This window comes from Aquarana catesbeiana, linkage group LG07, assembly GCF_042186555.1.
Source record: "Aquarana catesbeiana isolate 2022-GZ linkage group LG07, ASM4218655v1, whole genome shotgun sequence".
NCBI classification, from domain to species: domain Eukaryota; kingdom Metazoa; phylum Chordata; class Amphibia; order Anura; family Ranidae; genus Aquarana; species Aquarana catesbeiana.
Window position 1 is genome coordinate 306219798 of NC_133330.1, and position 11563 is coordinate 306231360.

The following is an 11563-nucleotide window of genomic DNA, read 5'->3' on the forward strand; positions in this document are numbered from 1 at the left end:
TTCTGGTTGGTGGGGGGATCTATTGCCGCTGGGGGAGGGGATCATTTGTTGCTAGGGAGGTCTATTGTTGCTGGTGGGGGATTTATTTTTATTGGGGGATCTTATGTGGCTAGGGGGTACTTTTTTGCTGGAAGGGACCTACTGTTGAGGGAGGGGTCTATTATTGATGGCTGCTGGAGTGTCCTTTGATGCTAGCTCCAGGGAGATCTACTGTATTGTTACATTGGGGGTCTATTGTTGTTGGGGTGGTATTTTGTTGTGGGGGGTCTATTGTTGCTTTGGGGGAATCTATTGTTCCTGTGGGGCTTCTATTGTTGCTGGGGAGATCTATTATTGTTGGCTGCAGAGGATTGTGCTCGGAGGTGGGTAGGGAACAGAGACAAGGGATGACTCAGAAGGGAGGAGTACTCGCACCTATTCTCTGAGAAAAAAAAGCCCTGAGTATTCAGTGCCTTGAAAAAGTATTCATACCCCTTGACATTTTCCAAATTTTGTCATGTTGCAACCAAAAACATACATTTATTTTATTGGGATTGTATGTGATAGACCAACACAAAGTGGCACATAATTGTGAAGTAGAAGAAAAACAATAAATGATTTTCAACATTTTTTATAAATATGTGAAAAGTGTGGCATGCATTTGTATTCAGCCCACCAATTGCCTTCAGACGTCACCTAATTAGTAAATAGAGTCCACCTGTGTGTAATTTAATCTCAGTATAAATACAGCTGTTCTATGAAGCCCTCAGAGGATTTTTACAGAACCTTAATGAACAATAGGGATGAGCCCACGGTTTGTGGAACATCGGGTGTTCGTTTATTCTAAAACTAATCGAACATATGGGGCATTTGAGCGCTGCGGAATGCCCCATAACTGCGAGATCACAGTGCATTGCTGTATGATTGGCCAAAGCATGCACCTGACCTGCATGCTTTGGCCAAACATAGCGCGCTCTGCTGAGAGAGCCATAATTGGCCAAAGGCAGGGAGCCTTTGGCCAATCATGGCTCAGGGGGACTAAGAGCGGCCGTGTGTAGTGTTGTTGGCGTGGACAGAAAGATAGCTTGAGTTAGATTAAGCAGGCAGGTTTTTCAGTTTGTGGCAGTATAGTTGATATATATATATATATATATATATATATATATATATATATATATATATATATATATACAGTCAGTCTAATATACATATATCTATATAGCGTAGACTATATATTCAGTGTTTACTTGATATTCAGTCAGTGCAGGCAGTGTATTAATATATATATATATATATATATACCGTATTTATCGGCGTATAACACGCACAGGCATATAACACGCACATTCATTTTAAGAGGGAAGTTTCAGGGAACAAAAAAATTTTTAAATAAGGAACTTTGAAGCAATATAAGGGTCAGTTCCTATCTGCAGCCTCACCATTGCCATCAATGCAGCCTGATCAATGCCCATCTGCCGCCTCACAAGTGCCATCAATGCAGCCTCACCATTGCCATCAACGCAGCAACCTCACCATTTCCTTCAGTGCAGAAGCCTCACCATTGCCATCGATGCAGCCTGATTGATGCCCATCTGCAGCCTAGAGGGGACAGGGAGGGGGGCGGGACGAGCACCGACAGATTACATACAGTGAGAATCTCTTATGATAGACAGAACAGTGGTCCAATGGCGGCCCAGGAGACGGGACTTCCTATTACAGAGACCGCCAAGTAAACAGGAGATTCTCACTGTATGTAATCTGATGCCGCTGGTCCCGCCCCCCTGCCTGCCCCCTCCGAGGCAGCTAAAATTGAGGTATTGGCGTATAACACGCACACGCTATTTGCATCCAATTTTCATGGTGAAAAAGTGAGTGTTATACGCCAATAAATACAGTATATATATATATATATATATATATATATATATATATATATATACAGTATATACTCTGCATCCAGTGTAGCCTATATCTACAGTGCATTTGGTGGTGTTTTATCTATACATTGAACGTTGAACTAAAGGCTTTAATGTAACAAAGTAGGTATAAAGCCAAGGGGGGTGAATATTTTTGCAAGACACTGTAAGCCTTTAAAATGAGCACTTTTGATTTTTCACGTTCGTGTCCCATGGACTTTAACGGTGTTCGCGTGTTCGAACTAATTTTCTGCCTGTTCGCATGTTCTGCTGCGAACCGAACTGGGGGTTGTTTGGCTCATCCCTAGTGAACAAACAGCATCATGAAGGCCAAGGAACACACCAGACAAGTCAGGGATAAAGTTGTGGAGAAGTTTAAAGCAGGGTTAGGTTATAAAATAATATCCCAAGCTTTGAACATCTCACGAGCACTGTTCAATACATGATTCAAAAATGGAAAGAGTGTGGCACAACTGCAAACCTACGAAGACATGGCCGTCCACCTAAACTGACAGGCCGGGCAAGGAGAGCATTAATCAGAGAAGCAGCCAAGAGGTCCATGGCAACTCTGGAGAAGCTGCAGAGATCCACAGCTCAGGTGGGAGAATCTGTCTACAGGACAACTATTAGTCGTGCTCTCCACAAATCTGGCCTTTATGGAAGAATGACAAGAAGAAAGTCCAGCAAACATGTGGAAGAAGGTGCTCTGGTCAGATGAGACAAAAATTAAAATTTTTGGCCTAAAAGCAAAATGCTATGTGTGTTGGAAAACTAACACTGCACATCACTCTGAACACATCATCCCCACTGTGAAACATGGTGGTGGCAGCATCATGTTGTGGGAATGCTTTTCTTCAGCAGGGACAGGGGAGCTGATCAGAGTTGATGGGAAGATGGATGGAGCCAAATACAGAGCAATCTTAAAAGAAAACCTGTTAGAGTCTGCAAAAGACTTGAGACTGGGGCGGAGGTTCACCTTCCATCAGGACAACGACCCTAAACATACAGCCAGAGCTACAATGGAATGGTTTAGATCAAAGCATATTCATGTGTTAGAATGGCCCAGTCAAAGTCCAGACCTAAATCCAATCGAGAATCTGTGGCAAGACTTGAAAATTGCTGTTCACAGACGCTCTCCATCCAATCTGACAGAGATTGAGCTATTTGGCAAAGAAGAATGGGCACAAATGTCACTCTCTAGATGTGCAAAGCTGGTAGAGACATCCCCAAAAAGACTTGCAGCTGTAATTGCAGTGAAAGGTGATTCTACAAAGTAGTAGGGGGGCTGAATACAAATGTACGCCACACTTTTCACATATTTATTTGTAAAAAAATTTGAAAACAATTTATCATTTTTCTTCCACTTTACAATTATGTGTCACTTTGTGTTTGTCTATTACATAAAACCCCAATAAAATACATTTATGTTTTTGGTTGTAACATGACAAAATGTGGAAAATTTCAAGGGGTATGAATACTTTTTCAAGGCCCAGAGTTGAGCTTTAAACAGTCTCTGATTTTAGAAATATGACAGTGTTTAAGTTCAATACCTAATCTGAGAGTGAAAACTTCTCCCCTCTAGTCTTAGGCCTCATGCACACTGGACGTTTTTGGACATTTTTACAGCTGCTGTTTTTGGCTTCAGACGTTGTTTTTTATACAGTAAATAAACTCTCCAGCATGGTATCCTATGTGTCCATTTACACATAGACTGTTATCAACTGTTTTTGGCTGGGGCATTTTTTGGCTGTAAAAAACCCCCCAAAACTAGTGTGTTCTGATGCAGCGTACACACGAGCGGACTTTACGGTAGACTTGGTCTGGCAAACTTTTCAACAGACTTTCCGATGGACTTTCCGAATGAACGGACTTGCCTACACACGATCAACCAAAGTCCGACGGATTTGTACGTGATGACATACGACCGGACTAAAACAAGGAAGTTAATAGCCAGAAGCCAATAGCTGCCCTAGCTTAGTTTTTTGTCCGTCAGACTAGCATACAGACGAGCGGACTTTTCGACCGGACTCGAGTCTGTCGGAAAGATTTGAAACATGTTTCATTTCTAGGTCCCTCCAACTTTTGGGAAAAAAAAGTCCGCTGGAGCCCACACACGATCGAATTGTCCGATGGACTCCGGTCCGCGGACCAAGTCTGCCGTAAAGTCCGCTCGTGTGTACGCGGCATTAGAGGCGTTTTTCAGCTGTAAAAACGCTCTAATGTCAAAAAAGCCTAAAGACGCATAAAAACACAGGCAAATGCTCTAAAACATGGCTCACCAGCGTTTTTTTAAATGTTTTTGATCCATTGAAAAAAAAAAAAACTAAGCTGAAAAATGCTAAAAGACGGTATTGCAAAAACTTCGAAAAACTCACTGCTAAGCTACTAGCGTTTTTATAACATTATTATAACAGGAATGTAGTGGTTAGCACTTTCACCTAGCAGCAAAAAGGGTTCCTGGTTTGAATCCTGATCACGACACCATCTGTTTGGAGTTTGCATGTTCTCCCTCTGCCTGCGGTAGCTTCCTCTGGGTACTCCGGGTTCCTCCTACATTCTAAAGACATGCTGGTAGGTTAATCGGATCCTGTCTAAATTGTCCCTAGTATGTATGAATGTGTGTTAGGGACCTTAGATTGTAAGCTCCTTGAGGGCAGGGACTGATGTGAATGTACAATGTATATGTAAAAGCGCTGCGTAAATTGACGGCGCTATATAAGTACCTGAAATAATAATAATATAAAGTCCCGTGTTCATGAGGCTTAGACATATCTCTGAAAATCTGCTTTAACAGATAAAGGGACCCTGACAAAGATGCTAAACAAAAAAAAACAGCACTATCCTTCAATAGAAAAACTAATATGCTCACCTCTTTGGTGCCCAGGTGTCCTATCTTTCCTCTATGGGATCACTGCAGCCTCTGTCAGTCTCTTTGTCTTTTTGACACAGAAATTGCATTTATATGGTAGGCTCACCTTCTTCCGGCGTTATCCCCGATTCCAGTATAGCACTCACCTGTCACCGTTCCAACAAGATATCCCTCATTAGATGGACTACCGAGTACCAGCTGAGCTACCATATAAATGTAGTGCTTATTCCCAAAGGAGCCACTAGTAATGAAGGGTCCTCTGTTTTGCCACAACTCTTAAAACAACTCAGTCCCCACTGACACACCTGGTTAGAGGTGAAGGACCACTTACACCTGGATAACTTAAGGGTTAATAAGTCATGATAAAATAATGCACAGGAATTAGGCCATGGATTATCAAATAGGTGGTTAGGTGAATATATTGTGTTAAAGCAGGTAAACAGTTCAGAACTTAGCATTAAACAATATAACGCTTTAAGGTTGTATAAGAAATATATTGAATTCTTGCCTATTACAGGCCGAAAAAACCTAACTTGTGTCCATGTTAGTCCAAACTTTACTGAGGTAACCATTATGGAGCAAAGTCAGACCCAAAATATCTCAATAATAATGTTCTTGAGTGCAGTCTGTAGAGATACCCAAAATACATGTACCTGTAAATGTTCCTTAGCAGGGTACCCCCATATGGTGGAAGCAACACCTGGTGCTTTAAAGTTAGCATTGGCTATCGCTTCTCGGCCTTTTGGCTGAGATCAAGTGTAGTATCTGTTCTTATCAGTTTAATATCTGATACATCCCCTATCTGAAGACCATATATTAAATGGATTTTTAGAACAGGGAGATGGAAGAAGAGCTTGCTCTGTCCACTCCACGCATCGACCTGGTATTGCAGTACCTCCAGGACCGGTGTACCAAAAAAAAAAAAAAAGTTAGCATTGGCTGGTTTTTGTCGCGGGGCCCTTCTGTCGATGGCGTGCAAGAGTCCGCCCCTTTAAGAGTAAGTAATGTAAAGGTGCAAGGCTACTAAGTGAAGGGTAGTCTATGTGGAACTAAGTGTAGTAAGGGATTAAAGCTGTATCTCCTCTCACCACTCCTGGTGTGCAACAGTTCTGGTTTCACACACTTGGCAGTTAGCGGATCCAGCCGTTAGATCCCGGAGGCTCAGTCTCTCAATGCTGGATCCCACATGTGCAGTCTCTGGCAGCCTTAGCAGCAGGTCCATTCTCCCTTTGATGTAGGCAGTTAGGCACCAGCAGCAAGACATCTCTATGCAGCACTCTTTCTCTTATGCAGCGGTAGCATGTCCTACAGCAGGTCCTCTTAGCTTGGCTTCCCCTGACGAGAGACTCCCAGTGTTTCTCAGATGTGAGGCACAGATCCTGACAGCAGGTCTCTTCTTGTTACTCTCTCCCCTGGACTGATTAGCTCACAGCAGATTTGCCTGGGAAATTGTGAAATTTCCCCTTCTCCAAGAGCAGGAATCTATAGGAACTGAGGCCCAGTGATCATAGCTTCTATTAGTAAAGATGGTGCACTGCTCCCTAAAAGAACTACAACTCCCATTAGACTCTGCGGCACAGCAAGTCCTTTTCTGAGTTTTCCTATTAGCTCTCCCCCTCCTGTCCTCTGATTGGATCCTGCACGGCCAGGAGGAAGGGGGAGAGTAGAGGTGTGAGTGTGGAAATATGCAAAGCTCACTTTCACAGTATAAGGGACAGCAACGGGGCGGGCCCTATACAGATACCAGCAGCTTCCCCCCCTCACAACACACAGCTGGCAACTGCACAGACCAGCACCCCTGCGGGGGAGGGGGGTTTGAGTACACAAACACAGCTCCAGAATCTCCCTCTGTGTGTAGCTCCTAGTGGTGGTGGTGGGGGCAGCGGGGGAGACAGGAGATGGAATATAACCAAGCCTGCTGACCTGGCTGCACACTCCCAGCACCAACAAAACTTTGGTCCCCCAAAGGAGAGACCAGTACCATATATAAAAAGCCCATACCCTCGTACATGCTTTTAAAAAACAAGCGGAGGCAAAATCAGATTGGTCAGTGTATAAATTCAACAATCAACATATACACCAGGATTTGGTAAGGGAACCTCCCACCATTTGGTAGAGAGAAGTGGGTTGCCTTGACCAAAGGTTTCTGAAATTGGTATGGCCCACCAAAGTCTATCAGGGGGTGAGCTAGAGTCACCCTCCACAGAAGCTGTAGTGGTGATGGTTCACATTGTATGTGCCCCTTGGGTGATAATTGGTAAGGACAACTTCCTTAGGATTCAAACCCAATGGGTCAAGGAACAGTCTCTTGGATGGTGGATCGACCTCTTGAACCTCTGCTTTTTGGGCTCCGATGACCCTTCTCCAGCTGATTCTTTTTCTAACTTTGAAGGTGATTGAACAGCCGCTGTTTCATTGGGATGCAGCGAGGCTGCCACGTCTTCCTGTCTATGCTCTGCCAGGGAACCACTTCTGGGAGCAACAGGGGCCAATAGCTGACTCACGAAAATTGTGTTCGTCCCTACGAACAAGGGACTTCTCATGGACCCCCATAGCTGAGAACACACAATGGTCAGTGTGTCAAAAGTTATAGATTGTTCAACAGTTGGTGGGTTAAGGGACAACTTGATCTCCAGTTAGCCATCACAGAGGTACTTCTCTGCTACAATGCCCTGGTCATCTAAGTCTTCCAACTTTTACAGAGGCATATATAGTACTTCCAGTGCTTGCTAGAGAAATCTCTGCTCAGTAAGGTCACTTGAGCACCTGAGTCTAATCCACTAACACTGGTACCACAGGGAAAGGACCTATTAACATGCAAGACACGAGTACTGACACCTTGCACATGCTTCTTGGGAGTGTTGGGTTTCTTGGTCTTGGCGCTAATCTGAGCCTCTTCTTCCTGGAATCCCAGGAGGAGGCAGAGACTCAGTACACACACACAGAGCTGCATAGTGTGTGCAGCTTCTAGTGGCGGGGGTGGGGGGGCAGCGAAGGAGACAGAGGATGACTGAACCTGCTGGCCCAGCTACACAAATGTAACTGCACCAGCTTTCAGTTAACTAGTGCAGTACAATGTTGTGTTGCGACCCTCTAATCTCATTGAAAGTCTGCCAGTTAAGGTCTGTCGGATTTAAAACAACAGACCCTTTGCAGTCTCTGAAAAGATGTAACACCTATAATTCTGCTCCGTGGAGATCATGTGATTGTAGCCTTGACTTAAAGGACAACTGCACCTTTCTGCATGTGCAGAATGAAGAGCAGCCGGCCAGGACCATATTGTAATAAGGATTGCTGGTTCAGGGCTGAAGATAATAATAATTCTAGCTGGGATGCCCTCAGTCTTCTGGAACCCTTACCAGTTCACTGTGGGGGTCTTTATAAGAATTGGAGATGTAGATATATACTGTATATATCTGTAGCTCATTCTGAAATCATGCTATGCACTGTACTCCCTACTCCCCCAAAATGGCTGGAAGAGTCTGCAGCCATGGACATTTTCTGTCCACAGCATGGTTGTGCACCAAAATAGATTGGTAAAGAGGAGTAGGGAGCTTCTGTCAGCTTAAGTCACTTAAAGTAAATGAAATGGAGGAGGACATGACCATTGGCTTGTGTGATTCTGGTTTGGTGGTGATACTGGGGAAATGTTTAATGGCTTGTGTGGTTTGCGGTGGTGGTAGTACTGGAGAAAATGTTTAATGGCTGGTTTGGGATGGTGATACTGTAGGATAGTTGATTGTGTGGTTCAGGGTGTTAGTGGTTTAGGAGAAATGGTTGATGGCTTGTGTAGATTGGGTGATGATAGTACTGGAGAAATGTTTGATAACTTGTCTGTCCCTGGGATGGTAGAAATGGAGAAATGTTTGGATGCCTTGTGTGGTTTGGGGTGGTGGTGGCTCTGAAGAAATAGTTGATGGCTTGTGTGTTCCTAAGGTGGTGGTGGTACTAGAGAAATTTAATGACGTTAATGACTTGTATGGTTCAGGATGTTGCTGTTTCAGGAGAAATGGTTGATGGCTTGTGTGGATCAGGGTGGTAATGGTGCTGGAGAAATGTTTGATATCTTGTCTGTCCTTAGGATGGTAGTGGTACTAGAGAGATGTTTAATGGCTTGTATTGATTGGGCTGATGTTGGAACTAGAGAAATGTTTAATGGCTTGTGTGGTTCAGGGTGGAGGGGGAACTGGACAAGCTGTTGATGACTTTTGTGGTTTGGGGATGTGGTAGTGCTGAAGAAATGTTTAATGGCTTGTGTGGTTTGGGGTGGTTGTGATACTGGAGCAATATTTGATGGCTTGTGTGGTTCAAGATGGTGGTAGAACTGGATACATTTTTGATAGCTTGTGTGGTTCAAGGTGGTGGTGGTACTGGAAAAATGTATGATATCTTGTACAGTTTGGGAGGGCATGATTCATGATTCCTCCTGGTCCATTTGGGTGGATAGAATGTAGGAAGGGTGAAAGAGTGCAGCGGCACACCATGACTGCTTGACAGTGCTAGCGAATAGGTGTTTAAGGCCCTCAAGAGGTTAAATCTGACCCTGCTGAGAAATAATCCTTTTTTCAGTTGTACCGCTAACGAAAACAACATTTTATCAACCCAGCCTGCAACATTTTCCGCATGACGTATTAGCGGTCACTGGAAGCGTAAACACAAAGCCCCCCGATACTTTATTGCGTTTGCTGCCGAGTTGAAGCCGATTGTTCCTCATCCCTTGTTGCGCTGTGGCCCCGTTTGCATTTCGTATTATAATTTACTTATCAGAAGCAGGAAAACAAAGCATGCTATTAAATAAAGCAGCAATATGGATTGGCGGCAGGGAACATATACCTCGAGTACAGATGTGAGTGCAGGCCTGTTTAATATTCATCACAAGACACATATTTCATATAGTATGTCACGGCAGAACATATTTACATTTTCCTTGAAATATTCATACCGCTGCACTGTGCCTAGGCTAGCAGCTTTAGATCAGACTCCGCTCTGTGTATATGGTATGACTGGCTCAGGAGACATCCACTGATGCCACAGTCTTATCAATTGGCACAATAGGAGCTTGCGTAGAACAATTTGTGAATCAACCTGGCACCTGGGTTATAAAGCACTGGTAGGAGGGGGTTAAGCTCCCTAAATTCAATCACATCACTGCACAGTGCTGTAGGGTGGTTGAAATGGAATAAAGGAGAGCAGAAATAAATTTTCTGAAGCGAAGGAAGGCTAGAAAAATGTTTCTGCCACTGTCTTGTATAGGACATGCTAGATTATGGCTGCATTTCATATGCATTAATTCAGGCGATGTTCCTGCAATATAAAAAAACTCAAAGCTGGCAAGTGCCCTCTGTCACTCTTTTTCTCCATAACTGTCCCTCTTGGGTTTGATTTACAGATTTGTATAAATAAACATACAATTTAACCACCAAAGGGTAGCTCTTAACCATATGCAAAAGTTCTCCTTGTATGTTGCTGCTTTTTTTTAAATAAAGAAAAAAGGACAAAATTGGCCAACAGCAACCAGTTTTTTTTCCCATTTTCTAGCTGAAGCTTCTTATAGAGATTCGGAACCCATTGGTACCATGAGGTTTATTTACTAAAGACAAATACACTTTGCACTACAAGTACACTTGGAAATGCAATTGCTGTAGATCTGAGAGGGATATGCAAGGGAAATAAAAAACTGCATTTTTGCTTGTACATGATTGGATGATAAAATCAGCAGAGCTTCTCCTCATTTCAGATCTTCCCCTCAGATCTAAACCGACTACACTAACAAGTGCGCTTGTAGTGAAAAGCGAATTTGCCTTTAGTAAATCAACCCCCATGTGCTATTAAACTCTGAGGAGGTACTTTTGTTTCTTTTTTCATGTATCTGGAGTTGCGTTTCCACAAAGCTCCGACTAGTCTGTGTGTCTGTGGACAGCCAACAAGCTTTTGAATCCCATAGAGCACTGGTGTCATGTATTTATAGCCCTAAGATGTTGTCAGCCAGGAGAGATTTCACATCCACCATCCACTCAGAAAGGGGATAGAGCTGCAGCTTTGCGGTCAGGTAACTGCATAGACAAACTTAACAAAAAAAGCCAGCAAACAGGAAACGCAGTGGTGAAAAAAGTACTTTTAGGTTTAGCCATCTTTTTTTGTGCATTGTTTTTTTATGGTCTTCATAATCATGGGTATGGCAAGTTGTTTGTCCTTTGATTATACACTCATCAGCCATACAATTAAGAGAACTGACAAGTAAAATGAATATCATTGATACATTGATGGCACCAGGATGCAGTATGGGAAGAAGGTCAGCCGGCGTGTGCAGTGTGAGGCTTTGGGCAATGTTCTGCTGGGAAATCTTGCGTCTGCCATTCATGTGGATTTTACATTGACACATACCACCTACCTAAACACTGTTGCTGACCAAGTACACCAATTAATTGAAACAGTATTCCCTGATGACAGATACCTCTTTCAGCAGGATAATGCACCCAATCACACTGCAAAAATGGTTCAAGAATGGTGTAACACCCTCCTAGTTATGTTGCTGTTTTGTTAGGTAAATGTAGCTCTTTTTGGCTCCTCTGTAATCAATGGAGCAGTAGGGGACCCCATGAGAGGCTCCTGGCAGAGAGAAGACCAGGGTTATTGTGCAGTGATCACAAGGATGGCAATGCTCATGGGAATTGCAGGTAAGGAAGTGGTTGAGAAGTTCCAAAAGTTTTCTGCACTTAGCGCAGCCTAGCTACAGTGCCCCCAAGCGGCCATTCAGTACAGCGTGCTTCCTATGCCGCTCTTCTCTGTGGGCTCGGAG

General features: G+C 43.6%; 1 non-coding gene across 1 annotated transcript; it reads left to right on the forward strand.

Moving 5' to 3' along the window:
• The first annotated feature begins 5490 nt into the window (after positions 1 to 5490).
• On the forward strand, positions 5491 to 5681 carry LOC141103945 (U2 spliceosomal RNA). The gene has a single exon (XR_012235399.1). It is a non-coding gene; the product is annotated as a U2 spliceosomal RNA (small nuclear RNA).
• Positions 5682 to 11563: the final 5882 nt, after the last annotated feature.